The sequence below is a fragment of the Herpailurus yagouaroundi genome, unplaced genomic scaffold (assembly GCF_014898765.1).
Source record: "Herpailurus yagouaroundi ecotype Mexico unplaced genomic scaffold, PumYag 181, whole genome shotgun sequence".
Taxonomy (NCBI): Eukaryota; Metazoa; Chordata; class Mammalia; order Carnivora; family Felidae; genus Herpailurus; species Herpailurus yagouaroundi.
The window spans coordinates 23,537,445-23,558,181 of record NW_024412412.1 but is presented as its reverse complement, the minus strand read 5'-3'; the positions used below and the strand labels follow the sequence as shown (position 1 = coordinate 23,558,181).

General features: G+C 37.2%; 1 protein-coding gene and 1 long non-coding RNA gene across 6 annotated transcripts in view; one reads left to right on the top strand and one right to left on the bottom strand.

Moving 5' to 3' along the window:
- SGCZ (sarcoglycan zeta) overlaps nt 1–20,737 on the bottom strand; it is a 1,125,109-nt gene that overhangs the window by 692,619 nt on the left and 411,753 nt on the right. The gene's annotated exons all lie outside the window — the stretch shown is intronic.
- On the top strand, nt 132–18,977 carry LOC121039749 (uncharacterized). The gene is made up of 3 exons (XR_005794968.1): nt 132–506; nt 8,376–8,532; nt 18,290–18,977. It is a non-coding gene; the product is annotated as an uncharacterized LOC121039749 (long non-coding RNA).

Genomic DNA, 20,737 nt, shown 5'->3' with positions numbered 1-20,737 from the left:
GAAACTTCATTGGCAGGATGATGGATCTTAAGTCCTGACCATTATTTTATGCACAGAAGTGGATACCAGTTAAATTTTTTAACATGGTTGGACCCTCTCTGTTACATACATGTACATGCACATGTATACACACACACACCAGTCACCTGGTAGGTGGAAAGAAGGTAGTAAGAAAATAATGAAGATACATCTACCAAATAAAACAAATTCCTAATAAGAAATGAAGTGTAGCAGAAAAACCATAGGGAGCAAGGGGAAAACAGATGGAGAAAGATGAATGACAACAGTAATGAAAATGACAATGATGAGAATAAAAAAACAATGAAAATAATAATGAACATTTCTTTGTAAGATACACCTCATCTAAGGAACTCACAAGAGGCTTATCCTATGAAAAATGGGTTGCAGATAAACAATTCCTCATGCGGGAAACCTTGTCAATAATGGTAAGAAGCAGCATGGCCTATTGGACAGGAAGATAGGAAGAAAGAACTCATTTTTAAAAGGTACGAAACCAACATGGGTTATTAAGTTTGAAGCAAAATCAACATTTATTTATCAGTGCTTAGAAAAAGGAGGAATGGTCCATTAAAACAGTTCAATAGTTTCTACTTCCTGCTGAAAAAAAAATGGAACTTTCCATAAACTGCAACTCAATTGGCAGATAGACATTAGCCATACTCAACTATCTGTGTCTTCTTAAACACACCAAGATCCTTCACATATCCATGGCTTTATATCCATGCATGCTCTTCCTCCCAAACTGCAGTTGGTGGAAAAAGCTCTCTCTGGACTAGGATTCATACAACTTTTCTATAAAGGGCCAGATAGTAAATATTTTACGCCTTATAGGCCATGCGATCTCCAACAACTATTCAAATCTGTTGTACCAGGGAGGCAGCTTTCAGAAACAAATAAGCTAATTAGTATGTCTATGTTCCAATAAAACATTATGTGTGGACACCAAAGTTTAAATTTCACAAAATTCTGTATGTCAAGAAAATATTTTTGTTTTCCTAATAATCATTTGGAAAATGTAAAAACACATTCTGAGACAGTAGGCAATACAAAAACAGACTGTAGGCCATATTTGGCCGGTGGACTGTAGTTTGATCTCTGATCTAAACAATTTCATGGCCAAGCACTCCTTTGTTCTCTTTCAGAGTACTTTTTTTATATTATGCCATTGTTTGTATTACTCACCTCTAAATCCACCACTTCTTACAAACCATGAACTCCTTAAAATCATCAACTACTGCAAACATATAGTGGTTAAGAACATAGACTGTGGAGCCAGACTTACTAGGTTGGACTTCCAGTTCCAATACTGTAGTATGAGCTTCAAAAGCATTTTTAAGCTCTCTGTGCCTCTGTTTTTCATTTGTTAAAAATAAAATGAGAGTAATAATTGTCCATATAACACAAAGTTGTTTTGAAGTATGCTTAAAACATGATGCCAACCTAAATTTGTTTAAGAGTTCTAGCAAATTTGTACTGGGAATTGAGAACCTTTTGAAAAATTATAGTATGCAAACTTCTATCATCAGTTTATCTACTATAGAAAGTAATACACAATAGGTGTTCAATAAGTACTTTTTGTGTTGAATTTTTTTTTTTAATTTAACTATTTTCTCTTACTTCTCACAGAGGTTAGCCTATTTGTGTGTGTGTTGGGAAGGGGGAGTAAAAGAGGTAAACACACGTATAATTTACATAGTAAAAGTTGAATATTATAAAGTTATTTTCAATATGTAGATGGTATTTTTATGCTTTCACAATTTATTTGCATGAGCAGAGATGTCCGTCTAAAGCACAGAGGTCATTATTTATTTACTCTTCGGGAAACTTCCATTGAACCTGTATTCTATGCCAGGATGTATTGTTAAAATGAAGAATACGACGTGGTATCAGTCACCAAAAAGTGTGTTGTTCTGTGATTGAGACAGACTCATAAACTAATGGTATCAATAAAATGCAAAGGTGCCTATTAAATGCAGAAGGAAGTGAGCATGTGAGTGATGTACCCAGGAAATCAGGGAACACAGCAAAAAGATGTTTTTTTTTAATAAATGAGTTGATAATTGAATGAAGTATTGCAGATAAAGAGGATCTGTCACACTGACAGGTGAGTTTTCCAAGAAGAGGAGCAGCTTTCACAGGAACACACAAATGCATTCAGTAGCATGGCTTTTTCAGACAAAAACAGAAACAAAAGGCAGAGTAGGGGGAAGAGATCAAGATAAGGTTAGTATCCCATCATTGGATCGAGATAAAGAGATCAAGATAAAGTTAGTATCCCATCATGGAACGTATGACATGGCATAATAAGGACTTTGAGCTTTATTCTGATGGCAAATTGAAATCATAAGGGTTTTCAGAAGGGGAACAGATTTAAGTACCCAAGGAAAACAACTCAGTTTCTAGAATCGCCATTTCTGTGTTTCAATTTTCACGTCACATTGAATGTGTTTAACTCAATCTAGTATCTGAGTTAAATCTAATTTTTATTTCCTTCTATAGAATATAATAGACTATTGTCTAGTTACTGGTATATATGATTAAAATGATATGCTGTAAAATATAATAGTATATTATTCAAATTTTCATTATGTTGTCTAAATACAAAGCAGTGACATCTTTTCAGAGTGACAGTCGCCTGAAAAACATAAGCTTCATATTCCAGTATTTAAGACAGATGCAGACTCTCACTATTTTAAAGCAAAAATACATTAATGATGAATAATTTGTATTAGAACACTAATTTTGTATCACTTTTTTATTTACATTTTAGTTAGTTAACATATAGTGTAATATTAGTTTCAGGAGTGGAATTTAGTGATTCATCACTTACATAGCCCAGTGCTCATCACAACAAGCACCTTCCTTTTATTAACATTATTTTTCCTAGGGAAATTTTCATGATTGTGGTTTCAACTTAATCAACATATTATTATTCACATAATGGGAATATTTTAATATCTTGGATATATCAGTTTGATTTCATATGATTAACTATACATTTTCTAAAAGTTTTATGAAATGTAAATATTTGTGTGTTTTCACCCATTCTTACTAAAATTAATATAATAACACACGTGACTCCTAATATTTCAAAGAACATGATGGACTTATCAACATGCCCTAATTTTTTTTCTGGACCCTAACTTGCACATTTTCTCTTGCAAGTTTTCAAATTTAATACTGACTCATATTTGCCCTCTATGCCCAGTATGAGAACAAAAACAAATGAAGGAAAACCATAAAATCCCTTTGTTCCTGCTCCTGGGTTTCCTATCAAGATTAATGATACTACCATATATCCCGATGGGAGAAGCTAAGCCATATGATCAACATTTCAAACTCTCTGGCTGCCTCCTTCCTTTCACTCAAGGGACAGAGTGCACATTATTCTTAGAAAGGACCATGCCCTTCCACTACAAACACAAGCACTTCTCAGAGTAGACAAAATGATAAAAATCAAATTACTTCTAATCTTCCTTTATATTGCCAACACTACAATCCATCCCTTCAGCCCCTGAGCAAAGGGGAAACAGCTACACGCACTACACAAAGCTGTCTGATTGACATGGTGCATGGGGGTAAGCCTCCATCAGCAGATTCCCTTAAACAAGAAACACCCTCGATTGCCTCAATTTCTCTAAATATAGGAAAAAGGCAGGAAGGGAATGGAGGAAGGTGAGTTTTAACCTTAATTTTAAATAACTGACAATATGCATTACAACAGGCAACTGAAGGCTGATTTCATGCTGTCTTAGTTGACTGCCTGATTGGAGCCAAGGGTAAAACTGCATGGCCCTAGTGAGCCTATAATCTTCGCAGCAGTGGTAAGAATATTTCCACCAATTAGTCTGCAGAAAGAATTATATTTTATAGGTTAACATAAAAAGGCAGATAAACATTTTTACTCAACTGAAATAGTCTTTTGGTATTTGTTTTTATTTAGTTTTAACTTCAATATATGTTGCACACATTGAAAGGAAGAAATGATTGACAATCATTTTTTGTTTTCAGTCAGGGATATAGGATCCTGGCCTAAAATTTTTATACTTCAACAAAATAGTTCCACATTCCATCAAAGTCCAAGATCCGTCTACTGCTATCTCCTTCACATATCTTTTGTCCCTTCCATCCCTCCTTTGCTATTGTTCTTGTTCAGATCTGCACTTCGATTTACTTCAAATATAGACATTGTGTCCTAACTTGTCTGTCTGCCTCCCTTTTATCATGCACTTCAACCTCTACCGCTAAGGCAGACAGACATTCTGAGTCAGGCAGGATCATTCCCCTTCCAAAACCCTCACTGTAGTTCACTTTCTTTAGCATTACTTTCACAGACCCTTGTAATTAGGCTGCAAAGGTGGCTTTAGGTCTATTTGCTAATGCATTTCTTTCCAAACTTCCTGCTCTGGTCAGCTCATAACCTATCATCCAACAAATAATTCCTTGACTCTGTACTTTTGTTAATCAGGTGCTATCTCTCAACATAAAATTACTCTGTCCTTCTTGCTAACCCTGTCATTGTCAAAAGGTCACCTGGAACACTACAACCTTCACAAAGCTATCTGTAATCTTGTCCAAAGACACAACACCTTCATCTCTACCCCCATGTGATGCTTAATATTTTGCGTCAACTTGGCTGGACCATGGTGCCTAGATATGTGTTCAAACATTCTGGCTGTGTCTATGAGGGTATTTTTGGATAAGATTAACATAAATCCGTGAACAATATGTAAACAGGTTGCCTTCCATAATGTGGGTTAATCAGCTGAAGGCCTGAACAGAACAAAATATTGACCTCCCCTGAGCAACAGTGAAAGCTACAGCCTGACAGCCAGCAAACTTGAGCTCCAGCACTGGCTTTTCTCTGGGCTTCCAGCCTGTCAAGCCAATCTACAGATTTTTGATTCCCCAGCCTGAGTAATTACATGAGCCAACTTCTTAAAATAAATATATTTATATACAGAAATACACACACATCTTACTGTTTTGTTCCTCCCCTCTGGAGAACCATAAGATACCCCACAAAGTGCTACTGCCATCTACAAGTTAGCTTATACTTCCTTAAGAGTGTCTATGCCTCCCTGGCCCACTTGATGACAAATCAATGGCAAAGAAACCACATTTTACTGTCTTTATGGGTACCCCTACAAAACTGTCTGACACATCCTAGGAACTCAGTAAGTATTTAATTAACTGAATCAATCCATATGGATGTTGAATACAACTTTAAAAAGGTACCTATATTAAAATGAATATTATATGATTATTTCCCTTTGTCTTGGAAGTCCTCAGAGACTCCATTTGCTTGGGTCACTCTGGGTATGCCTTTGCACAAAGTAAAAAATCACTAGCTTGAAATGTCATTGAGTCAATGATCCTCGTTAGCACAAAGGCAATCTATGTCAACCAACAGAACAATATTAGTATCCTTTCAAAAGGTTCCCTAATCTTGTATTATCCTCACTGTTTTCTTCATTAATTAGTTCTCTAATCAACTGATTATCTGTTAAGCACTCATTTAATTACCTTACATGTAGGTACTGGTTACACTAAGGGCTTTTGAAGGTTTTACTCTCATAGTCTAAGAAAATTATCATTGTAGTGACTTTGACTCAAACACCACATGAAGAAAAAAATATGCTTATAGGGAAAATATTCAAATATGTAAACATTGACAATTGTAATATATTAAATTGTGAACACAAATGCCCACACAGATGTGCAAAAATGGTAATGAACCTCAGCTTGTTACAACTTTAGTAGGGTACAGTGCTCCTGAAACATGACTCTGTATATGAATCACCTGGAGATCTTGTTAAAATGCAGATTCTGACTGAGTTGACTGAGGTTTGAACTCTCTAACAAGCTCCCTGGTGGTGCCTTGAGCTGTTCCCAGGCCACATTTTTGAGTATCAAGAGTTGAGACTGTAGAATCCAGAAAAAAAAAAAATCATTCAGTATTTCAGCTTTTGCTTCTAAGTAGTAATGCCAAGCAATTGGAGATTTATGGTCCCCACATTTTTATTAATAGAAAAAATTTCCTACTACTTATCACACAGAGTTATTTACTTATCCAATTATTTTTCTATGTCCCTACTCTGTGTATGACCGTCGGCTAGGTAGTAGGTCTGAATGCGTACGTGAGTGTGTGTGTGTGTGTGTGTGTGTGTGTGTGTGTGTGTGTGTAGCAGAAGGAAGAATAAAGATCATGAGGGAAGGTTTACAATAGATCCTGGCTCTGCTTTCATATCGGGTACAATCAATCTAAAGCGTTACCAACCAACTTAACCATATAATGAAGCAGACAGAAAACCTGAGTACCTAGAGATGCATGAAGTAGAGAAGTATGTGTGGAGTGGGTTAAATTATATGCAAAACTTAGGGTGAACAAAATTTTAAGTCATTTTTGAAAGACATGGAAGAAGACAGATTTTCAAATAGACAATCAGAAGTTGTCAGGGGCGCCTGGGTGGTGCAGTCGGTTAAGCGTCCAACTTCAGCCAGGTCACGATCTCGCGGTCCGTGAGTTCGAGCCCCGCGTCAGGCTCTGGGCTGATGGCTCAGAGCCTGGAGCCTGTTTCCGATTCTGTGTCTCCCTCTCTCTCTCTGCCCCTCCCCCGTTCATGCTCTGTCTCTGTCTGTCCCATAAATAAATAAAAACGTTGAAAAAAAAAAAGTTGTTACTAAGTACTAATGGAAGTAAAAATTAGCAGATGTAAAGATCAAAGAACGCAGGTGAGCACAGATTACCTTCATTGTGATGTAGAAGAAAATAAGGGCAAGTATAATTTACACATGTGAAAAAGATAGGCTAAGACACTGAGAGAAAGAGGAACATGGACTCTCTCTGATATGGGCTATCCCCAGTTAAATAAATCCATCGTGGAAAAATAGAAACATTACCATGTGTATACAATGATACCATTAAAGAATGCATGTAGAAGAAAAATGGAAGCATTTAAAAGTTGATAAATGGCGGCAGTGGAGGAGAAAGAAAGTGAACTGGGAATTCTTATTGTACAGAATTTTTAATGTGGTAGACTAAAGCCTATTTTATGCTTTTTACTTTCTTTTTAAAAGAAAATATCTAGAAAGTAAAAATTAGTAAACTCTTCATCTTGCCAAAACACAGAAATAAATTATCAAGTTGTAGAGTAACCACGAGATTAACCTCAGAAGAGTTGATAACAATCACTGATGTGTACCCTGGAGAAAAGAAAGAGGAGTGAAATACCATTTTTCACCTTACTAAATGGTACCCAAGTGCTTTGGGAGACAGCCAGATGCAGTCCAACATGTAGTAGCTCCCTGAGGAGGGAGCCAGGAGTCCCAAGTGTGATGACTCTCTGTAGTGAATACACACTATATCAGATTGTATCACTGTGACTATTTAAGCAAATGCTTAAGGGTTTAGCATTTGAAATATATGGAAGTTTATCTAGAATTAATCCATCCTAAAAGAAAATCTAGAGCATTTCACCAAAACTTTCATTACTTAAAACGTGAGTTAAAACAGTATTCTAAGAAATAGGACCTAAATTATTTTAGAAGCCGCAATATATAGTAATCTTATAATTAGAGATACGATAAGCTGATAATATCAAGGATGTAGATTTAATTTTTATAAGATAACCAGGTATAACAAAGAATGTGTCATTTTCTACACAGTTCAGGGAGAAAAAAAAGTACTCTGATTTTAAATGATTAATGCAAACAATTTAACAAATTACCACAGCTTAATTTAAGAATATTAAAATTCTTTTCCTTAATATTTTTAATGATTTCCCTTCTAGCTGAAGACCTAATCAAAATTAGTGTACTGAATTTAGTCTTTATGTATCTTTAATCATATATTCTGAAATGCTTCCTTAGCCTTTTAATAATTGCAAAGTGATACTTAAGATATGCATATCCATATTCACAGAAAATATATACTGAGTTATTTTGAAGGCACGATAACTGAAAATTACTCTCAAGTGGTTCAGGGAAAAAAAAAGTGTATGTGTATATGACAGAGAGAGAGAGAGAGAGGAGAGAGAGCGGGAGAGATAAAGGACCTAAAGAAATTTTTACTTGTAACTTCTCATGTTTGAAATTATTTCAAAATAAAAATTTTAAAAAAGAACAAGAACATTACTTATAAATCTTGATAAATCATATTAGATGGTATGGCCTCTTATGAAAGTCAGGAATATAGAGTGGAAGTTGAGAAGATGTCTAGATTCTCAAGCAAGATTTCTCAAGGAAGGATGCTATTTGTTCAGGGCCTGAATAAATCTGAGTCCAGGAACTCCTTAAAATGGTATGCATAAATTTGTGAATGAGTTTTGTTTTGTTTTGTTTTTTCCTGGAAGGACAAGCCACCATTTTCCTTGGACGTTCAAAGAAATGTGTGGTCCTCAAAAGCTTGGAAATTACTGCACTAATTTCTGTTCATCAAAAGATACCTTAAATAAGCAGAAAAGCTGGAATACAAACCAGGAGAAGAAATTATAATTGTCATCAATATGTGTAAATAACAAAAGACTAAAAGAATATGCAAACAAAAGAATATATAGAACACAGCTGCCAATCAATACTAAATCAAGAATCTAAATCAAAAAATGGGTATAGGACATTAACCTGTATTTCAAAAAAGAGGAAACATGGCAAATACACATTGGAAGATCGGTTTCATCTTCTCATTAGCAATCAGAGAAGTGCAGATCAAGACCACTATGAGGTGTCATCTACACAAATTAGACGGGCGGGAAGGAAAAAAAAATACACCAACAATACCAAGTGCTAAAGAGGATATATGGATTTGCAGTATTCTATAGAAAGTTGGGAGTATAAAGTTGTATAACCATGTTTGAAAACACATTATCTTATAAAGTTAAAGAATCAAACACTCCATGATCCAGTAATCACATTTCTAGCCATAGATCCAAGAGAAATCTTTATACACATATATACAGAAACATGTAGAAGATTGTCCATACCAATACTGTCAACAACAACAAAACTAATACAACTCAAATGCCATGTGAAATACCAGAATATATATGTACTCGTCTGTGCTCCCAGTTCCTGGCACAGAGCTCCTAAAATTTGCAATCTCCTAAATGATAAGAGCACTAAGAGCATCTTTTGGTCTTTGACTCTGGTTCTTACCTCAGAGCTCCTAAATCTCTTGGAATTTGCTGAGTGACAGGACTACCCCTTATTCTAATGAGGCAGCTCTTCTTAGGCTTCTGGAGAGCTTCAGAATGGGGGCTGGCCACCACAGACACCAAGCCATGTTTAAAGCTTGGAACTTTCAACTCCACCCCTTTCTACACCAAGTGGGAAAAAGCCTGGAGATTGAGTTAATTACTGATCATGCCCACGTGATGAGGTCCCCATCAACATCCCCCAAGTACGGGATTCTGAGACAGTCTAGGTTGGTGAAGAGATGGAAGTGTTAGGAGAGTGGCAGACTCAGACAGGAAATGGATGCTCTACACTCCTCCCAACATGTTCTGACCCATGCATCTCTGCCATCTAGTTGTTCCCGAGTTATAACATTTTATAATCATCTGGCAAGCCAGTAAATTTATTTTCCTGACTTCTGTGAGCTATTCTAGCAAATTAATCAAACTTGAGGGTGAGGTTGTAGAATTTTTTATTTACAGTCAATTGGTCATAAGCACAGATAACCTAGACTTGGAATTGGCAGCTGAAGCAGGGGTTTGGAGGGGACGGTGGGAGTGGGGACTGAGCCGTTAACGTGTGACATGTGACACCATCTCCAGGTAGACAGTATGAGAACTGAGTTAAATTGTGAGACATTCAGCTGGTGTTGCAGAACTGCTTGATGTGTGGAGAACACACACAGTAGTGTAGATATAGTAGTGTGAGAGTAAAGGAAACATACAGGATGAGTCTAGTTTTTTTTCCCCCCAATAAATGACAATATTCAAGAGAGATTATAATATCCAGTTTCTCAGATGGTCCCCATGATCCTTGCTTCCTGGTACTCCCTGCCTTTGAGTAATCCCCTCACATACTGAATCAGTCACCTATATGACCAAGAGACTATGGGCGAAGTTATGATACATGACTTCATGGTGAGGACATTAAAGACATTACAACTTTTGCTTGGGTCTCTTAGATAGCTTGCTCTATAAGAAATCATCTGCCATGTTGTGAGAGCACTTTAGCCTCTCCATTTAGAGGCCTACATGGACAGGACTCAGTTAGCCAGCACCAACTTATTAAACATGTGACTAAGTCACTCTGGAGTGGATCATCCAATCCTAAATCAAGACTTCAGAAGATTACAATCCAGCTGAAATCCAACTCTAAATCATGAGACCTTGACCCCAGCCTTCCAACTGAGCTGGTTTCAAATTCCTGACCCTGGATTTCTACCAGAAATCAGGAGATAAAATATTTCGGGGCGCCTGGGTGGCTCAGTCGGTTAAGTGGCTGACTTCGGCTCAGGTCATGATCTCGCGGTCCGTGAGTTCGAGCCCTGCGTCGGGCTCTGTACTGACAGCTCAGAACCTGGAGCCTGTTTCAGATTCTGTGTCTCCCTCTCTCTGACCCTCCCCTGTTCATGCTCTGTCTCTCCCTGTCTCAAAAATAAATAAAACATTTAAAAAAAATAAAAAAAAAAGATTTTGTTTTAATCTACGAAATGTTAAAGTTACTTGAGGGGTGCCTGGGTGGCTCAGTTGGTTAAGTGTCCAACTCTTCATTTCAGCTCAGGTCATGATCTCATAGTTTCTGAGACTGAGCCCGTGTCAAGTGCCGCACTGACAACAGAGAGAATACTTAGGATTCTCTCTCTCCCTCTCTCTCTCTGCCCCACCCCCACACTCACTCACTTGCTCTCTCTCAGAATAAATAAATACACTTTAAAGGTACTTGATAAGCATAAATAAATACCTAGGGAAAATTAAATTATGGTAATTTTTAAAAAATTCAAATCCACTAAAACTAAAAAAATATTGCTAAATGTACATTCTATAAAACTGTTTTAAAAGCAATGAAAAATCAATGACATCATTTACTTTGTGTGAACAAAAGAAATGGGATTAAGTAGTAGAGGAGTCAATAAGCACATATAAATTATTAGCAATGGTCTAATTGCTAGTGTTTTCATAAATGATCATTAAATTAATAATTGAATTTAATTTTAAAAATCCATGCATGGAACAAAAGTTAGAGTGTTTCCTCATCCAGGGATTATGATCTTTTTTTTATTTTTTTTATTTTTTTTTTCAACGTTTATTTATTTTTGGGACAGAGAGAGACAGAGCATGAACGGGGGAGGAGCAGAGAGAGAGGGAGACACAGAATCGGAAACAGGCTCCAGGCTCTGAGCCGTCAGCCCAGAGCCCGATGCGGGGCTCGAACTCACGGACCGCGAGATCGTGACCTGGCTGAAGTCGGACGCTTAACCGACTGCGCCACCCAGGTGCCCCCAGGGATTATGATCAATTGAATTCAGTGAACTGAAGACCCACTGGGAGTTTCTGAGTGACACAGAAGGAACAAAAACCATTACTCTGAGCCAGACTTCCTTTCCAACTTCCATAAAATATTAGCCGCTAGAGGTTGGCTGTTAAAAAACATAAAAAATGAACATGGAAAAATATAATACCTTAGTTTTCCCTAGGATAGAAACATATGGAGTTGTGAGAATTTAATATGGCCCATCATTTAATCACCGACTTTTAACTTTTTCTAATGTTTATTAGATTCTTAACAAAAAAGACAGACACTCTTCCTGATGAGAAAAAGAAGATCCTGCTCCTCCTCTGGGAAGAGGATGGTAGCGAAGGGATGGGCAGAATAATGAGATTTACCTTGTTGACAGAACCTTCTAGACTCAAGAGGGTGCCACAACTGCCAGGGTGCCACATCAGCAAATGGAAACTTAGGTAACTCTCATGTCCCTACAAATGCTTTCATGACCAGAAACACAGTATATCCAGTCAGCCAATCCACAAACACCGAGACAACTCTGGGCTTTCTCTCCTCAAACAAGGTTGACTGTGTGGCCTAAGCCAGTCAGGAACATTCCCTTTTTCTCTGTTTGTTCTTTATTCCTTATCCTACAAAGGCTTGCTGCCTCCCACCCAATTTTTCAGTGTTCCATTAGAAGACTGTCTACTTCATGAAGTATTCAAGTTTTTCTGTCTCACCTAAAGTGTCTTCTTTAAACAACTTTTTTGGGGGGGGGGGGGGCGCCTGTCGGTTGAGCATCTGATTTTGGCTGAGGTCATGATGTCGTGGTCTGTAGGTTTAAGCCCCACGTCGGGCTCTGGGCGGACGGCTCAGATCCCGGAGCCTGCTTCGGATTCTGTGTCTCCCTCTCTCTCTGCCCCTCCCCCTCTCATACTCTGTCTCTCTGTCAAACATAAATCAACATTAAAAAAAATAAAAACACCTTTTTTTTTTTTTTAACTTTTTCATCATGAGGAATGGGATTGGAAGCCAGGCAGGATGAAATGTGCACAAGTGCCCATTGCGCCCTATGGACTCACTGAGTCTCTCATTTGTACAGAGGGCATAGGTGAGTGACTCAGGTTTGAGCTCTGCCTAAGGGCAATCAGCAATCTGGTCCAAGCAAAGTTTGTTTAAAAAAAAAAAGTTCCCATAAAGGTTCTGGGTCTTGGAAAGACCCCAGGGTAGTTATAATAGGAAAGAGTTGGGGCACCTGGGTGTCCAGTCAGTTAAGCGTTCATCTCTTGACTTAGGCTGTCATGATTTCTGGTTTGTGGTATCAGGCCCAATGCCAGTGTCCACAATGACAGTACAGGACCTGCTTAGGATTCTCTCTCTGCCTCTCTCCTGCTTGCATGCATTCGCTCTCCCTCTCCCCTCTGTCTCTTTCAAAATGAATAAATCAACACAAAAAAATGAAAAGAGTATGCAACAGGTGGAAACTATTAGGGAACTCACAAAGCTTCAAGGCAACTCCATAGCCTAAAGTGCTGGGAGATTTGGGGGATGCCATTAGGGCATCCATCACTATAAAGAAATCTCCTGAAAGGAATCATCTCTTGCTAATGGGAATTTCAGAGGACAAAGTTACAAAATTGGTGGGCACCAGTCAAGTACTTAAAAGTAGTTTGACGGCCTACTACCTAAGTCTAAGATGGTCATTCTAGGAAGGATAAGTTGGTCACAAAATGAGGAAGATCAATACTAGGTCACTGCCAACCTCAAGAAAATTTTCATGCAACCAAGTACACTGTAAAACACCACAAAATCCCCAACTTAGTGGCACATTACTTTCAGGTATTAATTTGGTTCCAAGAGACCCCAGGCTTAGCTAAAGAAGTGGAATCCTAGAAGTTTCAAAGAACTGAGTGTGGACCTTTCAGCATATCTTCTTATTTTACGTCTAAAAATCATGGTCCCCAGAAGCTGTAGATATCAACAAAAACAGCAAAATATTACTAAGACAACCTAGAATTACAATGGCCATTATGGAGACTATTCCAATTAGACAAGATTGATCATTAAAGAAGTGCACTTAAAAGCAAGGTTTCCCAAATCAAACACATAGAATGGACACCCATTTTATTTGGAATGCAGAAGCCTATAAAAGGCTTCAAGATTTCAAAACAGCTTCATTGAAAGATTCATTGGAAAAGGCTAATGAAAAATGGAAGACACAAAAGGGACCTAAAACAAGACTGTAAGATTGACATGGCTCCTTCTATTCCCTTCTAACCTCCTTTACCTTAGTACTCAGTCTATCAATCCTCTATCTGAACTGTCTTTCTACCCTGAAGAGACAAGAATGTAAACCTAAGTCAAATCCTTGTACACTAACTCAAACACCCCATGTCAACCCTTAAGGAAGGGCTGCCATACAGGCCCCTATCAGAGTTGATGGGATTTTAAGGGATTCTCTGGTAAACTACTACCAGATATTTCCTTAAAGAGCCAAAGGGAAACCAAAATAAAAATCAATGGCCAACCTCTGGTGGATATTGGAGCTATATTCACTATTTAAACTCTACTCACTCAGGCCCCTGCCAATGAGATCCTAGGAAAATTGGCAGGAGCCAGCAAACACTGGGAATTATCACTGTCAGCTCTCCCAGCTCTCTGGAGTATTTGGTCAAGAAAGGAAGGTAAAATTTCTCAGTGTCCTTTCCTTTCAAAATTCGGATTCTTGTGAATTTGGCTTTGGGGTACCCGTTGGTTGTCAACCCTCTCTCTCTCGGGGACAACTATTGCCTTCTTGTCTTGTTTTGGCGTCCTGAGAACTTCCTGCCCGCCTGGGGCACACAGGTTGGCAGGTCTTGCAGACGCAGGCAGCTCAACTGTCAGGTTGGGGATCAAGAATAAAGTAGCACAGGGGCTCAAAGGAATATATGCACCTCAATGTTTACAGCAACATTATTTGCAATAGCCAAATTATGGAATCCACACAAGTGGTCATAAATTGACAAATGGATAAAGAAAATGTGATATATGCAAACACACACACACAATGGAATATCACCCTGCCATAAAAAGGAATGAAATTTTGCCATTTGCAAGGACATGGATGGAACTAGAGACTATCATGCTAAGTGAAATAAGTCAGTCAGAGAAAACCAAATACTGTATGATTTCACTGATATGTATGATTTAGGAATCAAAACAAATGAGCAAAGGGGAAAAAAGAGAGAGAGGCAAACCAAGAAACCAAGACTTTAACTATACAGGAAACAGATGGTGACCAGAGGGAAGGGGGTAGGGGGATGAGAGAAGTAGATGATGAGGACCAGGTGTCGTATGGAAGCACTGAGTCACCATGTTGTACATCTGAAACCACTATTACGCTGTATGTTAACTGAAATTTAACTAAAAACTTAAAAAAAAAATTGATGAAGGAAAAGACAACTTTTCCTTTGCTTTCAAAACTTAGCTATTTGACACAAGAGGCCTAGCTTTTGGCATATCTCAGCTTTCCCATGTCTTCTTAATAAGCCTCATCTTTTTTAACTTTCCATTTTAAGTGAGATAGATATATGACTCTTCCTTTCATTTGAACACTTCGAGGCCGCTGTAGGGGTTATTAATTGGCCTAATTTCAATACTGCTATATTTCAGGGAATAGGGAGGCCTGAAGAGAGAGACAGGAACCACCGCTTGGTGGAGCACTCAGAACCCACACTTTCATCAGTTAAGTTTGCCATCTTACATGGGCACAGTCTGTGGCTCCCCAGAGTAATTACAATAGTAACAGCAAAGATCACCCATCAAAGGTCACCATAACAAATTTAATAATAATGACAAAGTTTGAAATATTGTGAGAACAACCAAAAAGTGACAAAGAGACAAAAAAGAAAATGCTGTTGAAAAAAATGGCACCAACAGATTTGCCTGACACAGGTTTGCCACAACCTTCAATTTGTAAAAAATGTAACATCTGCAAAGTGCGGTAAAGCAAAGTGCAATGAAGCAAAGCACAACAAATCAAGGTAAGCCTGTGTGCCCCTCTTTGGGATCATTTCTTGATCTATTTGATTCTAGTAGGTTTGGGTCTTGGGAACCCTGACTCAAAAGCATGCTCCAAACCATGGGCATTGTTTTGCTACTAATAATTATTATTATTTCCCTAATATGCTGCATCATCTCAAAAATTTCAAATGCACGTAGGCAACCACTTACCAGCTGAACAGATCATCTCTCTCTGACTATAATAACAAAAGGGAACAGACGAACTCTAAGAATAGGAGTTCCAGCTCCAAGAAAAGGAGTCTGACATCATCTCTTATGAACAATACACTGAGTCCCAAAGAGACAATGATAACTGATAGGCACACCAAGACCTATATTTTGATCAAATTGTTTGAATGGTCAAAAGGATGATAAAACAGGTGGACTGTTGAAATAAAGTACAAGTCCCAAGATAAAGCCACACCTGCCTCAAGTACACAAAGCTAAACTTTGTGTCCTTGTAAATGATGTGTGTGACCAGAAACAATATATCCAGTCGGTCAATGGCCAAACACCAAGCCAACTCTGACCTTCTTACCCCAAATGAGGTGGACTGTGTAGTCCTAGTTAATCAAATATCTTATATTGTTCTCTTCCTTATTCTTTATGCTTTATCCTAAAAATGCTTATCTTCAGGCCCATTTTGCAGTTCTCTGCAGTGAAACTTTCCACTTCAGGAAGTGTTAAATAGACTTTTTTTCTATCATATAAGTTGTCTTCTTTAAACATTTTTTAACGGCCTCTAGAAATAGGCAGGGTAAAAGGTAAGGCTTCCCAGGAGAAAGCTGTTCGTCATAGAAACTCAAGTAAAGGCAATTTATCCTTTAAAAAAAAAAAAAACATACTGCATATAGAACAGGAGGATTAATTTTGTTTTAATATGTGTAACTTGAACTTCACTGTCTTATTTCTTTCTGCTTTATTATTGAAATTAGCAGCATTTTTGTTAGAAATTTATATTCACTGAATTTTTCTTTTCTACTAAAGAATTCTAAAACATAATTGGAAGGAAAACCACCCAGAAAAGAGAGCAGTTTCTCAAAGTTAGAGAATGAGTAAGCAGATCTTCTGTTGTCAAAGGGGCAGAGACGAAAACAGATTATCTTGAAACTAAAACTACACAAGTAATGAGCGATTTTTTAAAAATTATTTGAGAGTAAGCAAGCATGAGTGAGAGGCAGAGGGACAGAGAGGGGAGAGTGAGAAAGATTAAGGGGGGGAGCAGAGAGAGAGCATCTCAAGCAGGTTCCACACTCATGGAGCCCAACATGGGACTCGATCCTTCAACCCCAGGATTGTGACCTGAACTGAAATCAAGAGTCAGATTCTCAACCATCTGAGCCACCCAGGGACCCCTGAACCAGGGGTTCAAACCAGAAAAATTTCTTAATCATTCCATAGATTTTTAGTATGGAACAAAATTAGTACATATGCCTGAAGGATGAAACCGGCCCTTTGACAGTGTTACCATTATGCCACTATGTAATTAGGAAGACAACTCACTGGAGTCATTGCCCATCATTTTACGAAGTTATACTCCAAAAAAGCCTGAAACACAAACAGGAGTCCCTTTTCCTTTAAAATATCATTTTATTTTTAATTCTCTTAAATTTCTTTTCTGAGAACTACGCATTATTAATAATTGTTTGGATTATTCTTATTCATTCCTTTTTAGGAGTATTAACACATATAGTGACTAGTGATATATATCTGACAAGCAGCTGACTTAAATAACATACCTTAACATGGTGGCTCTGACACTGATTTCTTCAGGAGGCAATTTTACCCATCTGGGTCCAATTGCCTTACTAATAAAATAAAGAAATTGGTTTCGATGTTTGTTGAGGACCCTATCAAATCAAAACTCTATGATCTATAATCTACACTAATACTTACTGAGCATGTCCTTAGTTCAAAGTAATATTCTGGAATTACTGGAATAAAAAAAATTGCCATTTTAATGAAGAAAGCCAGATTTCAGGAAGATGGATTCTATATATGTGTGGAAAATGCAAATTCCTGCCTCTACTCCTCACTGTGAATGTGCTGAATCATAATGTGAGTCTCTGGAAACTTCTCTACTTGGTGTTTTTGTTTGTGTGTTTGTATGTTTGCTGTTGATCTAGTATCTCTCTAAGGTCTACCTTCTCTTTCCTTCACACTTCAGAACTCAAACTCTGAAAAAATACATCTCACAGAATTGTCACAACATTTTGCAGAAGTAAAGGAATTAACCATCTGGAACCACCTAAACAAGACTCATTCCAACACTGACAATCTGCTATAAACATGAATAAGAATTCAATTGTGACCCAGGCTGAGAAAAGATAAGGGTTTTTGAATGAATTACTGAGATAGTTATAGAAAGAAATTATTACCAGATGCGATAACAATGAACAGAAACAAACAGCAAGAAATCTTTCACTACCAAGAGACTACCTATAAATCTTACCCTGTATTTGTTAGTGTTTATTATGGACTTAATAGATGCATTTCTCAGACAAGCACATTGCAGGTATTCCATTGGCTATGCTAGTGATCAAATTGTTCCTGGGTCTCAGATATGCCATGATATGCCTTCTATAAGCTAGAGAACCAGGAAAACCGCTGGGATAATTCAGCCTGAGGATGAAGGCCTGAAAACTTGAGGGGCAGAGCAGGATACTGCTAGTGTAAATGCTGGAGTCCAAAAAGCAGAGAACCAGTAGCTCTGATGTCCAAGGGCAGGAGGGAATTAAAGTACTAGCTTAAGATGAGAGAATAAAGTAGCCCTCCCTCTGCCTTTCTGATGCAGGTTCTCAACATAATGGATGACCCCCCACCTACACTGGTGACAGCATATCTTCTTTACCCGGTCTACTTCTGCAAATGTTAACCTCTTCCAGAAACATTTATGAACACATCTAGAAATTATGGTGTACTGGCACTCTGGGCATCCCTTAGCCCACTCAAGGTGACACATCAAATTAACCATAACAGTCCAGAAATAAGAGGAGTAGAAATCTTAGTGTTTTTTTTTAACTTGCTATTTAAATGTTTATAATGCAGGCAACAGATTAATATCTTAAAAATTCAGTCTAATTACATGTAGTCACAGATAACTGAGTAAATTTAGAAATGACAGTGAAAAGTAGTAGTACAAGAAAATCAAAATCAAAAACAAAAAGACTTGGCCTTCAAGTATTTTTGAAAATAAAAACAATGAATTGTAACATTTAAATATGTCTATAATAGAGTGCTATGTTAGTATTTTCCTCTGATACTGACAACAGTACGCCCCTGCTAATTTCCTTTGGGGGCTAAAAGCTATATGATATATGCTAATACATTTTCTCGGGTAAATGACTAAATTTCAGTTCCAGGTTTAGACTTTTTTGCTTTCTCGGTCACTTGGAAGTAACTGGCAATCGTAGAGGTTTTTCTTTTTTTAATTTCTATTTTATTCAGTTTCTCAAATTTTATTCAGAAGTCATTTGCTATATAGTGACAAAAATGCAGAACACAGATCATAAAGGAAACACTGGAGCTTATTTTTAAATTTAGGTTGTAATAAATTGGAGTATTTGAAGGATCATTCTTATTAGTCAGTTTTTACAGGTGGGGATCCTAAAATAATGATCACTTATAAATTCTTTATGTATGCATTTAATGAATTAATTTGATCTCAAGTATGTAAAAAAAAAATGTGTCATCTTTGTCAGGATTTTTGTCACACCTAAAAAGTAGTTTTAGATTTGGGTGAAACAGATCTGGAGTCATATATAACTCATGCCAGTCCCTGAATAGGTAACTAGAAAAGCTATTTTGAGATTTAATCCAACAAAAGTTTTGGATAGGTGAGAATAATAAAATGCATTTAATATTCCTTTAGAAGCAAAAAACCTGACTTAAAATCATTTCTTTAGAAAGACAGAGGGATTTAATCTAGAAAACTTTCACAAATATAATTTAAAGGATTATCAAGATATAGAAGTTTTTAAAAGTATACAAAACCAATTAATGAAAAGGAAACATGTAATAAACACTTCTAAGACATTACTTTTATTGTTTTACTCAGAGTGGCATCTCCCTTTAAAAGTTTTTAAATAAAGGGGCACCTGAGTGGCTCAGTAAGCTAAGCATCCGACTTCAGCTCAGGTCATGGTCTCATGCTCTGTGAGGTCGAGCCCCGTGTCGGGTTCTGTGCTGACAGCTCAGAGCCTGGAGCCTGCTTCAGATTCTGTCTCCCTCTCTCTCTGCCCCTCCCCTGCTCATGCTCTGTCTCTCTCTGTCTCAAAAATAAATAAAAACATAAATTTTTTTTGTTAAAAGTTTTTAAATATATTATTATAAATATATTGCAAACACAGTCTAAATATATATGATAAATTTAACAAGAAAAAAACACACACCCTCTCTTCTCAAAAACATTAATAGAATAAATTATTATTTTAGGTAAAACCTATTTTACCATTCATTTATCCCTGAATAAGTATATATCATTTTATCAGAATATTAATTGAATTAGGTAGGAGACTTTTCCTGTGCCTAGAAAAAAAATCAAGATTAAGAATATGCTTTATGAAGTTACATTCTAGTAATCTAAAATACTATAAATACTATGTATCACATGTTTATTGCAGCATTGTTTACAATGGCCAAGATAGGGAAGCAGCCCAAGTGTACACACACACACACACACACACACACACACACACACACACACACACACTGGAATATTACCCAGTCATTAAAAAAGAAATCTTGGCATTTGTAAAAACATGGCTGTACCTAGAAGCTATTATGCCAAGTGAAATGAATCAGACAGAGAAAGACAAATACTATATGATTTCAGTTATATGTGGAATCTAAAAAAAATTAATATGCAAACAACCAAAAAGCAGAAACAGACCCATAAATATAGAGAACTCACAGGGCCAAAGAGGAGGAGGTGGAGGAATGGGAAAGATGGACTAAGGGTTGTGGGAAGTATAGGCATCCGGTAATGGAACAAGTCAGTCAAGGAGAGGAAAGGTAGAGCATAGGGGATACAGTTCATGGTACTGTAAAAGCGTTGTGTGGTGACAGATGATAGCTGTACTTGTGGTGAGCATAGCATCATGTATAGACTTGCTGAGTCAATGAGGAACATTGCGTGTCAACGATACAATAAAAAAGAAACTAATCTAGTCTAGTAATTAGGGGGAAATTAATGGATTATGTGGTTATTTGTTTTATGTCATTATTTTAAAATGTATTCTAT